This window comes from Pseudophryne corroboree, chromosome 1, assembly GCF_028390025.1.
Source record: "Pseudophryne corroboree isolate aPseCor3 chromosome 1, aPseCor3.hap2, whole genome shotgun sequence".
NCBI lineage: Eukaryota > Metazoa > Chordata > Amphibia > Anura > Myobatrachidae > Pseudophryne > Pseudophryne corroboree.
In genome coordinates, this window is record NC_086444.1 from 516,237,802 (window position 1) to 516,253,369 (window position 15,568).

Consider the following 15,568-nt stretch of genomic DNA (forward strand, 5'->3'; position numbering starts at 1 on the left):
CAAGGCCAGTATGGAAAAACCTGGGATCCAGTTACGGCAATACCCACACATTCCTAAAAACGTTCTAATCTGTTGCTGGGTTTGTGGCAGGGTCATGTCACGAATTGCTTGAATTCTATCAGCAGTGAGGTGTCTCAGTCCTTGTGTTAGGCAGTGTCCCAAATACTTCACCCTGGTCTGGCATAATTGTAACTTATCTTTGGAAACCTTGTGTCCTGTGTCTGAAAGATGAAACAGGAGTTGTTTCGTATCTCTCAGGGACGCTTCTAGTGAATCAGAACACAGCAGTAAATCATCCACGTACTGTATTAATAGTACTGATCCACTCTCAGGTTGGAAAGACTGTAAACAATCATGCAAGGCCTGAGAGAAAATACTTGGACTGTCAATGAAACCTTGTGGTAATCGAGTCCAGGTGTACTGAACTCCTCTGTATGTAAATGCGAATAAGTATTGACTGTCAGGGTGCAGAGGTACCGAGAAGAAGGCGGAGCAGAGGTCAATCACAGTGAAAAATTTGGCAGTGGGAGGGATTTGCATAAGGATGACAGCTGGATTTGGCACTACGGGGAATTGACTCTCAACTATTTTGTTGATCCCTCTTAGATCCTGCACTAATCTGTAACCCCTCCCCCCACTCTTTTTAACAGGGAAGATGGGACTATTGGCAGTGCTGGACGTTCTTACCAGAATGCCCTGTTGTAGCAAGCGCTCTATTACAGGGTAAACTCCTAACTCCACCTCGGGCTTCAGAGGGTATTGTGGGATTTTTGGAGCTATCCTACCATCTTTTACTTGTACAACTACTGGGGCTACGTTTGCCATTAATCCAGTGTCTTGTCCATCCTTGGTCCAAAGTGATTCCGGTATCTGGGAAATCATTTCCTCTACCTTGGACGGACACCTATTTACAACAACAGTGTGGGACATTAATCTTGTTGGGGAGTCTAGCATATCCTGCACTTCTTGAGCGTGGTTTTCGGGTATGTCCAAGAACACACCTTCAGGAGTACAATATATGACACATCCCATTTTGCACAGTAAATCTCTCCCTAGGAGATTAGTCGGAGCCGATGCAGCCAGCAGAAAAGAATGCTTGGTATGCAAAGGCCCTATCGTAATCTCTGCAGGTTTGCTTAAAGGGTAGTGCTGTACTACTCCTGTTACTCCCATGGCTGGAATTGTTTTACCAGTGGTTCTCATGCCCACGGTCGAATTTATCACTGACTTGGCCGCCCCCGTATCTACAAGGAAATTTAGAGATTTACCAGCTACATCAATTGTGACCTCAGGTTCATTTCCAAGGCTCGCAATTAATTTCACTGGCTGCAGACTACAGGTGTGGCCCCACCCCTATTGTATGTGGTGGCCTCCCTGCATTGCGCTGGCAGCTATTACCTGTGAAGGGGGTAAATGGGAACTATCAGAGACTTGCCAGTCTCTTCTTGGGGGATACCTTTTTGTTTCCCCTGCGTGTGGCTCATAACTCCGTCTCTGCGGTCCTTGGTCCCAATTTCGTGTGTCATGTCGTTGTCTAGGGGGTTGATATGATTTTTGTGCATTTTTCGATCTACAGTCTCGTGCAAAATGTCCCTCTTTATGACAGTAATAACAAGTTACCACATTTGACTTACCCACAGGGGTCGGAGACTTATACTGAGGTGGCCTTGTGGTCAGGGCTTGTATACTTACGGCCATTAACTTATCACTCTGTCACTCCCTGTGTCTGGTGATGTTCCGATCATGATCAATAGCGGCCTCTCTCAAAGTAGCCACTGACAAACCTCTCCAACATGGTTGGGTGGTCTGTACCCTCGTCCTCAATACTTCCTTTAAACCATCCATTAACACAGATACTGCTACTTCTCTATGATTCACATTTGTCTTAATGTCTTCTATTCCTGTATACTTAGCCATTTCCTGTAGTGCCCGATGAAAATAATCAGCAGCTGTTTCTCCCTCCTTTTGCTTGATGGAGAAAATTTTGTTCCATTTAGCAACAGCTGGGAAATACTCTCTTACTGTAAATTTATTCTCTTTACATTATCTTGGTTGTACACATCCGTAAGGGGTACCTCTTCGTCTTATTTACAGTCAGCTATAAATCTCGCTGAGTCGACATTGGAGGGTAAACATGCCCTCAGCAATATCTGCCAGTCTTTGTTATTAGGCTCCACAGTATTTCCTAGCTCTCTAATGTACTTCTGGCTTGCAACTAGATCTTTCCTAGGATCAGGGAATTCAGACACCATTGATCTTAATTCCATTCGGGAAAAGGGGCAGTGCATGGCGATGTGTCTGACAGGAGTGACTCCTGAAGTGTCAGTTTTCCCATTTGGTACTGCAATTACCCTAACGGGATTAAGTTCAATAACATCATTCTGAGTAGATTCTACAACATGTGGTGCAATGGTTTCAGCATATTGTACAGTGCCGTACTTACCAGTTGATACGACCTCACCTGTCCCTCCACTAGGGGCCTTTGATACTGCTCTTACTGGTTGGGACGTGCCCACTGTTGTTTCTGCTATGGTGGCTGCTAGAGAGAGTGCCGATATTGTTGTGGGTTCATCCTCTTGGTCACAATCCTGGGGAAAGTTTAAAACAGGGTACAGCTTGCACGAGTTAGTATTAGCATCAACAATCTTAGTTACATTATTCTTAACATTTATACAGTTACTAAGTGCATGTTTATCATACACCAGTGTGCCATTCTCTGTAACCACCTTCTCTCCCGTTATGTATGGTGGTGGTTGCGCGGTGGCTATCAGTTTTCTGATAGGGTTAGATCCAGCCGCTTGAGCCAATCCTCTCTGTATTTCACCTTCCTGTTGCCATAACTGTAAATAATCATAATGTTTGATCCGTCTCTTTGCAGATTTAATGAGACATATCCTTCTCCTTAGATTTTGTAACACCTCGGGGCTAAAACTGCCTACCCGTGGGAACTTTTCCCCGTCATGCACAGTCATTCTTTCCCATTCATCGCACAAAACCTCTGTGTGTGAACCGTATTTCTCACACATGATATACCTTGCCGACCCGATTGGTCGGTTTACTAAGTCAACCTGAACCGAGGTTGATCGCCCCCTACCTGAACAACTGGCCCCCATCTTTGCAGGTGTTACTTTCACTACCTCTGACCTTCAAATCAGGGTCTTCAGCGAACCCTTACAAAAACCAAGATGTCTGGGGTAGGCCGGCGGCGGAAGTTTACCGAGTACCTCCACTCACTCGCCCACGTCGACCAATACGCCCACACACTGCCTTAGCGCTGGCGTACTCAACCTAGGGCCCCTGCGACCTGAACCTCTATTTACTGGAACATGTGGGTGTGATCCGAAGAGCACTTAACCCTTCCCAGTAACTATTGGTTGTTAGAGAATTCCCGAGTGACCAGCGAACCTCCCTTAAAATAAAAAAATTACACAAATCACGTTAGAATGTACAAATAGCGTTTATGACCCCTCTAGCATACGCAAATGGTACTGGGTCAAGTTACTAACTAATGCACACAATTACATGCGGTACAATCGTTCTGCACATAAGCAACTAATCTTATGTGCGGAGCGACCAGTGGAATCGAAAATTGTGGCTGTGAATTCCTTCAGCCAGAGCTTAATGGCCTATATGGGTACCGCACCAACCCTTCCTGGTGTTGTGCTTCTTTACTCTTTATCTATAGCGGACTTCCTAGTCTACTGTACCTGGACCTCCTGGTCCGTGACCTCCTGGTCTGTGCTACAGTAGACCTCCCGGTCTGCTATACTCTAATGCTCTTCTTTTAATATGTTTAACAAGGGATGCCTCCCAAGCCACCGTGCCGTCACTTACACGTATGTACCTCACGAAAACTCGATGATTTCCTGTGGTTCCACCCAAAAATTAGAAACTTATATATATGTATACACACACTTTCACCTCATATACTCTTTACTTTCGTTTCTGCGCAGAAATCCCTTTCATTCAGTATCGCAGACTAATCCCGAAAGGAGTTACAACTAGAGAAGGATCTATTAGCTTAAAATTTAGGACATTGAGATTGACTTGCGCTATTATCTCGTTGCCTCCATTTCGCCTACTAAAACAATACTATCGTGTGATTTGTATTATGTGGGCGTACCCAGACGCTCCGTTGCGTAATATACGCTCCGTGCGTCGTCCCTTGCGTCGCGTACGCTAGTCCCGCCCTTTGTTAGAGACACATGTACGCAAGCCAGGTATATCCACAGAAATACAACTAACACATTTATATCAATGTAGATGATCTTTAACTGTAATCATCTACCGAGCACCACACAGAACTTCCTTGTATCTTAGGCAAGCCGTGCGCGTGTTTTACAAATTACTCCTTAACGTATTAATATTACTTTTAACTACCAATAGCAACAAATCTTTCTCAGCACGTTATCAATGATAAATGGCAAGCAGGAAGGTGAGACGTGAAAATACACAAATAAAAAGAAATGCAGGTGTGTGCGTGTGTTGCGTACGCAAAACAGAGATAAACAGTTTTAAAAGACAATAGCGTTTTGTTCTTACCTTCCGGTTCCGGATTCCACCAGCACTCCTACAGCGTAGCGATGCAGACGCTTATCTAGTCAGCACTACTGTATCCCTCACCACCAATACGGATACGAAGGGATACTGCCTTTCCGCCCTTGCTGACAGATAAAGTCTGTGTTCGCTAGTGCGGATATGTGGAGGACGGACGAGCCGCCAATTGATAAAGCTAAATATTTATCTTATAACATTCACTATATGTGGGTAAGAGACTCAGTACGCAATTGGCGTATGGGGTACCGTAAGGGTACGCACTTAGTGTAGCAGACGCTTAGCCGTGGTCGAGACGCACATGCGGCACGCTCGCTCACAGCTTAACACTTGGTGTCGAGCACGCTATAGGCGGCCAACTACAGTAATGTTACGCTACCAGCGTAGCGGACGCTCGTGACCACGAGGGGAACACGAGCGGCACAGACGCTCACGGGATGACACTCAGTAAACCTTGTATGCAACACAATGAAAGGCTGCGCCTATACTGTAAACCTTGGTTTTGTAATGTGAGCACAATGCAATGCTAATTAACCTCTATTGTATGAAAGCCTCTTGAGTGATTGAGACGCTCTGAATACTCTCAGCAATGTAATAAACACACAATACCTTGCTAAGGTTCCAAAACCTTTACTAACAATATCTAGCTATGTAAAAAGGGGAATACAGTTAACAGTTCATACACTACAGGCTAAAATCAATATCTAAACATAATAACTACACATATACAATATACAACAGTTTAACAATAACAGAGAGAGAGAGAGAGAGAGTATGGCAAATACAAACAGGGAACAAGTTGGTCACAGAGAATTACTTACACACTGGAGAATGATCGCTGCGCAGTCCTGGTACCAGCTCCCTAGTTAGTCAATGATGAAAACCGTTGTGGAGAGAGAGACTGAGCTGGCCAGGCTGGCTGTTCTTTTATACACTGCGTACAGTACACTACAAAGGGACCTATAATCTCATTGTTCATTGGACACAGGAATGTCTCCCCGCATTATAACAAAAAATCATAGGTTAGTTTGAACAGGTGGGCTGTGACTATATCGAACTGCTCAGGTGGGAGGGAATCTCAGGATTCCCGCCGCATGGATAATGAACTGCAAATATAGTAAATGTCCAGAAACTACTAATAGACATAACTATACGCAGGAGCAATTAATCTTTACCTAACCAGCACCGGATTGTTTCTAATAAAATGTTCTTTAGTTAGGTACCAAACACCACTGCTCAAACCCTGTCTGACCCTTCGTATCATGCAAAGAGGAATTCCTCTGTCCAGCGACCAGTTACAATAAACAAACTTACAGTTATTATTAAGGGGAACATTACCTATAAAACATACTATTTGGATTTACTATGTAACATTTGAGTCTCCCGCTAGACGCACACAAACTCTACCGTAAATGCACATACCACGCGTCAATGCGCACGGCCGTAGAAGCTTCATTACGCAACTGCGAATATGCGCACGCACGGGAAAGAATGTGCACGTGCAGCGGGCAAGCGCATGGGGTGAATATATGGCAACGTGCAGCATGATATTTTTCGACTTTGACACGACACACGTGCGCCCAACACACCCAGACACACTGGGCCTATAGGGGACAGACCCACAGTAAAGCCTGTCAGAGAGACACAGAGGGAGTTATTGCCAGCTCACACTCCAGCGCTCAATCCCGGTCTGAAACACCACAGAAAATTCCCCAGACCTGCAGCGCTTTTATAATTAACATATAAGGACCAGCGTCTCTGCAGCCTTGTGTAGAGAAAATGGCGCGGGTTTGTGTGCTGTGAGGGCTAAGCTCCGCCCCCGTAATGGCGCGCTTCAGACCCGCTCTTTTCAAATACATTTTTATACTGGCGGGGGTCCGGACAGTGCCCTGGCACTATGTCCGCTCTTGCCAGTTACTTATAGAGGTCATATATGCTACCCAGGGCGCCCCCACCCCCTGCACCCTGTAGTGCCGCTGTGTGTGGGAGCATGGCGCGCAGCGTGCGAGCACTGCGATACCTCAGAATCCGTCACTGATGTCTTCTTTTCTTCTTCTACTCATCTGTCTTCTGACTTCTGGCTCTGCAAGGGGGGTGACGGCGGGCTCTGGGAACGAGCATCTAGGCGTACCTAGCGATCAGACCCTCAGGAGCTAATGCTGTCCTATAGCCAAAGAAGCAGTGCCTTTAAACTCACAGAAGTAGGTCTGACTTCTCTCCCCTAAGTCCCACGAAGCAGGGAGACTGTTGCCAGCTGTCTCCCTGAAAATAAAAAACCTAACATAAGTCTTTTTCAGAGAAACTCAGTAGAGCTCCTCAGAGTGCATCCAGTCTCAACTGGGCACAGATTCTAAACTGGAGTCTGGAGGAGGGGCATAGAGGGAGGAGCCAGTTCACACCCTTTGAAAGTCTTAAAGTGCCCATTTCTCCTGCAGATCCCGTCTATACCCCCCATGGTTCTTGATGTGACCCCAGCATCCTCTAGGACGTATGAGAAAATAAATATGTGAACACTGGATAATTGTTACTCATACAAGATATACAATGGATCTGCCCAGTGCCGTAACGACGTGTGTGCCGAGTGTGCGCCGCCCACAGCGCATGGGCACTGCAGGCGCAACCGGCACACTCGCTCTCCCCCGCCGCCACCTCCCGCAGCCAGTGCACAATGTAATTCGTTTGCGGCAGCCACCCACCCGCCCTCTCACCCGCAGGTGATGTGCAGAGCTCCGATCTCCGGAGCTCTGCCTTGAACTCGGCGGCGGGAGCCGGAAGAAGCATAGGAGCGGACCGAGGCAGTGTGGGGTGAGAGACGGAGGCGGAGGGGGGAGTTTACAAGTGGCAGCCGCAGCATTAACGCACACTTAGCTCGGCACTGGCAGCTCCACACTGACACGCACTGTTCCCTACACCCCAGTCCCTCTGCTCCCCTCAGTGTCACCCACTTGCTCTGCTCCCCTCAGTGTCACCCACTTGCTCTGCTCCCCTCAGGGTCACCCACTTGCTCTGTTCCCCTTACTCACTGCTCCCTACACTAACCCTCTCTGCTCCCTACACCCACTCTCTCTGCTCCTCACACTCACTGCTTCCTGCACCCACTCTCTGCTCCCCTCACTCACTGCTTCCCTACACCCACTCTCTCTGCTCCTCACACTCACTGCTTCCTACACCAACTCTCTGCTCCCCTCACTCACTGATCCCTACACCCACTCTCTCTGCTCCTCACACTCACTGCTTCCTACACCCACTCTCTGCTCCCCTCACTCACTGCCTCCCTACACCCACTCTCTCTGCTCCTCACACTCACTGCTTCCTACACCAACTCTCTGCTCCCCTCACTCACTGATCCCTACACCCACTCTCTCTGCTCCTCACACTCACTGCTTCCTACACCAACTCTCTGCTCCCCTCACTCACTGATCCCTACACCCACTCTCTCTGCTCCTCACACTCACTGCTTCCTACACCAACTCTCTGCTCCCCTCACTCACTGATCCCTACACCCACTCTCTCTGCTACCCTTTCTGCTCCCTAACTGCATCACGCCGGGGGAGCGGCCGCGGGGGAGAGAGGATGGAGGAGCAGCAGCTCTGGTTCCCGAGTCCCGGGACATAAATGTTCGCCTCAGGATGCCGGATCGCCACCCCATGCAACTTGGGAGAGACTGCACTGCGAGGAGTTGAGAGCTGGGGGAGGAGGAGGAGGACTCGGCCAGGAAGGAGAAGAAGAGAGGCCTGCCACTCTGCCAGCTGGTCACAGTTAAGTATAATACTTACACACACACAAACACTGTCTCTCTCTCTCTCTCTCTCTCTCTCTCTCTCACACACACACACACACACACACACACACACACACACACACACACACACACACACTTTTTCTCTCTCATGTAAAAAGGGGGACTCTGCTTCCTAATGTGTAAAATGAGACTGCCTGCTTAATGTGTAAAAAGAGGAATCTGCTGCCTAATGTGTAAACAGGGGACCCTGCATGCTTAATGGGGGTCATTCCGAGTTGTTCGCTCCCAAGCTGCTTTTAGCAGCTTTGCACACGCTAAGCCGCCGCCTACTGGGAGTGAATCTTAGCTTATCAAAATTGCGAACGAAAGATTAGCAAAATTGCGAATAGACACTTCTTAGCAGTTTCTGAGTAGCTCCACACTTACTCGGCAACTGCGATCAGTTCAGTCAGTTTCGTTCCTGGTTTGACGTCACAAACACACCCAGCGTTCGCCCAGACACTCCTCCGTTTCTCCAGCCACTCCCGCGTTTTTCCCAGAAACGGTAGCGTTTTTTCGCACACACCCATAAAACGGCCTGTTTCCGCCCAGAAACACCCACTTCCTGTCAATCACATTACGATCACCAGAACGAAGAAAAACCTCGTAATGCCGTGAGTAAAATACCTAACTGCATAGCAAATTTACTTGGCGCAGTCGCACTGCGGGCATTGCGCATGTGCATTAGCGACTAATCGCTCCGTTGCGAGAAAAAAATACAGAGCGAACAAATCGGAATGACCCCCAATGTGTAAAAAGGAGGCCTCTGCTGCCATAATGTGTAAAAAAGGGGACTCTCTGCTGCCCTAATGTGTAAAAAAGGGGACTCTCTGCTGCCCTAATGTGTAAAAAAGGGGACTCTCTGCTGCCGTATTGTGTAAAAAAGGGGACTCTCTGTTGCCGTAATGTGTAAAAAGGGGGACTCTGCCTGCCTAATGTGTAAAAAAGGGGAGCTTTGCTGCCATAATATGTGAAAGGGAGCTCTGTGGCCATGCTCCTATAGTTTTGGCACGCGTCTGATGTGCGCAATAGCCCTGTTTTGTATATATGGAGGGGGGGGGGGGGGGCGCCGATGCTGTTTCTTGCACACAGCGCTAAAATGTCTAGTTACGGCACTGGGATCTGCCGCCTATAGAGCTGAGAAATCTGTTTTGTGGCTTTATGTAAAAGCATGTGTAACATAAAAGAGCATATTTGCATATAAATGAATAATATATGCAGCTCTGTTAATTAATGTTATGGACTCAGAAATAAAAAAAAAATAAAATTTTTTACAGTGATAGCATCCCGTCAAATGCAGTATTGGAAGCAATTTATGAACTTCTTATACCTCCATCGAAAATCACCTTTACAAGTATATTCGTGACATCGAAGTACCAGTTCAGTGGTTTCTTTAATATTCTAACATGACTTGAATTTATTTCAAAAGACATTATTATTTTCTGTCCTGAAAGCTGCAATTCTGCAACTAGGGCAGCATGGAGTCACAGCAAGTAGTGGATGGCTCTGCCTCTCACCATGATGCATGCCCACCTTGCAGAAGCTCCCCAGGGCCCGTGTGCACTGTCCATACTGACTCCCCCACGCACACAGCATGTGAATGCCCGGTCAGGAGGGAGGCTTGTTGACTCGGAGCTGCGCATGTGCAGTGTGCCTGGCTCCTGTTACAAAGACAGATAGCAGGCAGCCAGAGAGAGGTGCACGCTTTATTGGGAGGAGGATGTCTCACTTGTTTCAGCAGTTCACTTAACTTTGTACCTTGCCTCTCTGTGCCCTGGGCTGGATTTATTTTCTCATTACCGCGATTCCTACACTGTACTTGCATAGGAGTTCTCCTGGGATACTTGGAGGTGGGTGGAAGCAGTGAGGTGAGTAGATATTGATGACCACATAATTGTTCATGATTTGATATTGAATTCGGTAGCTTAGTGCTATCAGTGAGAGCACTGATAGATAGTTGTTTGGTTATTATATATATCTTTTGTCTCTAAGTTTGTCACTTTACAAGATGTGCAGTGAGTTCGCTTGGCTGCTGATGTGCTCCATGGTGGGGGAGTGCAGCACTAGATGGACTTGGTCAGGCTGTTTTATTGCCCCTGCAGAATGTGCAGCCAGCTGGAGATGAATCACTCTGTAATTACACTTCCCCCGGCATGTGAGTGACTGCTCTCTCTGGGAGATGCTTTGTATGCTGCTGCAGCACCTGGATCACACACAGTCACAGGCTGGGGCTGCTGTGTATAGTGACAGCAGGTGACACACACACATTAACAGTGCAGGGGGCGGGGCCTTGAGTTACTGATGCTGTTTGCTGCTCAGATCAGTATGTTTGAACAACTGGGGAAACTATTCCCCCCCACTATTGTCAGACTTGGGTCACATACAGCTGTCTAACTGGAGGATAGTTATTTTACATGAATTCAGTTGAATGAGCAAAATCAAATATTTGCTTGTGATATTCTTGGGAAGTACCCCTGGTTTAGTATATGAAGGCATTTTTAGTGTCACACTATTCATTCTTCAGTTCTGATTTACGATTAACACTTTGTTATTTGTTTATTAAATATTTACTCAACTGCTGACATGTCACTGACCTGGCTAACCCTTGTCCCCCGAGACGCATGCTACTAGTGTCATACATTGTTGCTTCTTTCTTAAATCGTTGCATAAAAGTTTGAACTATTGGGTATTTTACCCTTTTCATTCATTATTTGCCCTTGTTTCTTAGTATCCTTCTCTTGCATGTAAGTAAATGCATCATTTCATAGTGTATGTACTCTAAGCTGTATGTCCCTTTAAGATTGTTATTTGTACAATATTATTTTCATAATCACGGTCTAGATCTGCACATGTATCTGGTACAACTGTTATTTGTATACATGTGGTGGAGAAATATTTGATTTACTGTTACCACTATTGTTCAAGTATCTTCAGTTATTAAAAGCTTCTGATAACAAAAGGCTCCTTACACGGTCATCTTAAAGAAGTATTGCTTAAATAGGAGTGACACATTCTTCCATTTGCTGTGTGTTCACATCAACCTTAAGCGCGTAAATAATGCGTCTCAAAGCTTTTGTGTGGTGTTTAGTGTCTTCTAATGCAGATCAAATGCATCCTAACAGTGAGCGTTCACATTCATTTCTGTTGTAGTTTTAACATAGTATTAAATGCATCTAAGCGTTGCAGATTGACGTAAAGTGAGCTTTTCTCAGAAATGATATGTGTAGGCCCAATTTGACTTGAATTTGTTTTAGACTATAACTACAGTTCAATTAATAAGCCTTTGGAGTGCTTGCGGAACACTTCACAGTAATGCTTATGTGTGCAAGGCCTACGTTGTTGTTGCAAGCCTTACCGAAATGGCAGTCAGTAACAGAATATAAAAGTAGAGGCCTTCTTTATAATAAATGGTATCTGAAGCCACAATCAGAGGGCATTATGGGTAACTTGATCCAGGGAACTCATGCGATTGGCACTTTGGTTTTAGGGAGGAAGTATTTTGCTCTTCTCCTGATTAATGCAGCAGATAAAGATGGAAAAACATTCATTCATATAAATCTAAAGCCGGTCTTGTGGGTTGATTGGCTGCCTGTTTACTGTAGTTTCATACTAGACATAGAGACTCATCCCCCTGTGTCATTTGGAATGACAATTTATGACCATTTGAAATTTTTGGACATTTTGGTTTTATTCTTATAAATTGCATACAAATTTTGTAGCCTTGAGAACAGAATAACATCTATCTATTTTACAGAATTGTGGTGTTAAAGTAAATCTTATAGCACTGCTGCTCTAGTAATGGGATGTCAGAAGTGGCTAAGCGTACCCTTATTTTTAAAGTGGGAATATTGAGAAACAGTGTGTGGCCAATTTTGTAAATGGACGCAGAAGGAAGATTCCTTAGGACCAGCTTACCTATAACTATGTAATTGTGTAAAGTCTGCTTAATTGTATTCTACATCAGTCAGGTGACACTGTATTTCCCTGGTAATTAATGAAAGGTGGCATTTACTTCAAGGCTGGATACAGATGTAAGAAACGTTTGCATTTTCCTCTCACTCCAACTGCTGGCATGTTGATTTTGTTTTTTTTAAAAAGCCTTTCATAGTCCTGAAGCTTACAGCATCTATAGCCGTTCATAGAGGCTCATTCAGGTGCCGTTGCAAAGTGGCTGTTGTACGCACATCAGTCAATGTTTTCTTACTGCGCATGCATCTGAGCCACAGTGCGCACGCGCAGTGAGTGAATTTAGGTTGGCCAAACGCAGGCATGTCCTGTTTTCTTGGTGTGCATAAATTAGCAGTTGTGATCTTACTTGCTACTGGAGAGCCCTCTGCGTCCCGGGAGAGCAGCTTGTCTTCAGAGACACTCAGACTCTGCAACATTTTCCGATTTGCAAAGATGGTACCAATGTATCAGCAATATTGCAATGTTGGACAGAATTGATGTGACAGCAGTGGGCATGTTTACTGCCCATATGAGCATACAATCGCAATTGCTTTCGGCAAAAGATAGCAACCGCAGCAGCAAGAACAACCACACTTGAATGAGCCTCATAGTGCCAGTATACTCATGTTGTTGTGGAAGCATTATCGTAGTAGAGGCTACCCTACTCCCACCTACTATATATTAAAAACATATGTAATGTACAGAGATACCAGAGTGCTATTGCAGAGCTAATGACCCCACCATAAGGGAAAGGGTCACCATGGTTGCATTTATTTTGGACAATTACAGTAGCGCCAACATCCCAAGTGTTCTCTTGCACCACTATGGGGTGTGAGGGAAAACTAGTGATGTGTATTCTAATATATCCTGTAATGGGATCAGTACGAAATCCTGCCGGACGGGATCCCGATGGTCGGAATACCGACACCGGTATCCCGACCGACACAATCCCGATGGGGGCGAGCACAACGCAGCCCCTTGCGGGCTCGCTGCGCTCCCCACGCTCGGCACACTAATTTATTCTCCCTCTATGAGTGTCGTGGACACCCACGGAGAGAATGTTGGGATTGTGCCGGTCGGGATTCCGGTGTCTGTATACTGACCGCAAGGATTCCGTCCGGCGGGAACTTGACCGCATCCCCCTGTAACAGCCCCTAATGACCTTGATTAATGTGCACAAATACTTATGAGAAAAAGTTAAATTTAATACCAGGGTCCGTATAGGACTTCTCTCTTATACCCCTTTTCCACTGATGACCCGGGAAATTGCCGGTCTATAATGTGGCACATTCCTGGTTTTCAGCAAAACCTGTGTAAAGAGCAGGGTTGGGAACCCAGGACTTGGTCCCGGATAGTTTGTGTCTACACTTACCTAAAATCGGGTTGATGTGCGTTCACGTGCAAAAACCCGGGATTGTGAAGTCAGTGGAGAACTTGGGGATATAAGAATATGGAACTGCTTATGGGAAAAATTCTGGAGTATTTTGCCTATTCATCCAGACAGCTTGGAACTATGACTAACTACAGAATAAGGGGGCGGTTAATCAGAACTTGGAGAGAGATAAAGTAGAGAGATAAAAGTAACAACAAAATCGGCTCATAAGTGACCTCTTTCAAACACAACCTGTGTATACATTTACTATAGAAACTGAATGGTTGGTACTGTATCTCTCTACCTTAACTTTCTTCAACCCTCACACCCCTTTTCCACTACCTTGAAAAACACGGGTAAATGTGCGGGGGCGCACATTTACCCGTGTTTTTTCCTAGTGGAATCGCCCTCCCCGGCAAATTCCCGGATCAAGTGATCCGGGAATCCTACCCGGATATCTTGCTGGGTTGAACACATGTTCAACCCGGTAAGCTGTGTAGTGTGAACGGAAGCCATGTCGAGGCGACACGGCTCCCATTCACAGTGAATGGAAGGGCGGCGCTGGGATATCATGTGATCTCCCAGCGCCACCCCTGCCGCATCAGCAGCAGCGTCACCAACCCAGCAATATGCCGGGTTGGTAAGCGCTGTGGGAAAGGGGGCTGTAGCACGGGTCGCAGCCGTGTCAGGCTCCCAGCTGCGACAGATGGAAAAGGGGTAAAAGTTTCAAAACTGTCATCTTGCTTTCATGACGTGGACCAACTTTTTACTTCTCCACTGTCTGTGTCTTTATTGTACAATACCATTTCCATAAAATTACTTTCTGTTCGGAGCACATCCAAGCATAGATGAATAGCAGATGCAATCACCTGCTGCTGACCCAGCATACAAATGTGATTATACAGTTCTCACGTCAGAGCGTTCACATTAAATGAGCACTACTTGGATGTAAATAATAAACATTTGTTTGAGAGCCCTTTATCACAGCCTCTTACAGAGGGAAAATACATATCTCTTGCCGAATAGAGGTTTTCTTGCTTAATTGTAATGTGCAGAACTTTGGGGGTAATTCCAAGTTGATCGCAGCAGGAAATTTTTTAGCAGTTGGGCAAAACCATGTGCACTGCAGGGGAGGCAGATTTAACATGTGCAGAGAGAGTTAGATTTGGGTGGGTTATTTTGTTTCTGTGCAGGGTAAATACTGGCTGCTTTATTTTTACACTGCAATTTAGATTGCAGATTGAACTCACCACACCCAAATCTAACTCTCTCTGCAAATGTTATATCTGCCCCCCCTGCAGTGCACATGGTTTTGCCCAACTGCTAAAAAATTTCCTGCTGCGATCAACTTGGAATTACCCCCTTTGCCTGTAGTCCCTGGAGTATTGTTAGATACCCATAATAGCACAACACCACAACTGCAAAGTACATGGCTCATGGTATTACAATATGGTTGTGTCTATGTTCCCTTCGTGATCAGGACCAGGAAGAGACAGCACGAGAGGGCAGTAGATAACTTCCGCCATTACAGCACCTAAATGTTTCATCCATTCTCTGTTCGTTTGAGGTTATTTAGTTGTATCTATGCATCATTGGACCCTTGCAGGCTCGCTTCGCTCTCCACGCTTCGTGCTCGGTGTCTCGCTCCGCTTCGCTCGCCTCAGGTTACATTTCCAAATAGTTTGTGACATGGACCCAGGGGCTTATGGGAAAGGTCCTCTCCACGAAGGGTAACTAGACGCTACCATTACAATATAGTGTACACACACTTTGGAGGCACCTTGTAGTGTCACAGATCATGTGATCGTATAAAACCAAATGATGTTTCAGAACAAGTCTAAATGGGATGCGGTCAGGATCCCAACAGTCAGAATACTGACAGCAGAGTCCAGACTGTCAGGGGTATGGGTCAT

General features: G+C 46.0%; 1 protein-coding gene across 1 annotated transcript in view; it reads left to right on the top strand.

The window, feature by feature from the left end:
- The first annotated feature begins 9,990 nt into the window (after positions 1 to 9,990).
- KANK1 (KN motif and ankyrin repeat domains 1) overlaps positions 9,991 to 15,568 on the top strand; it is a 350,857-nt gene continuing 345,279 nt past the window's right edge. Inside the window, exon 1 of the mRNA XM_063913934.1 lies at positions 9,991 to 10,203. The gene's annotated coding sequence lies outside the window, so the exon portion shown is untranslated. The remainder of the gene's footprint in view (positions 10,204 to 15,568) is intronic.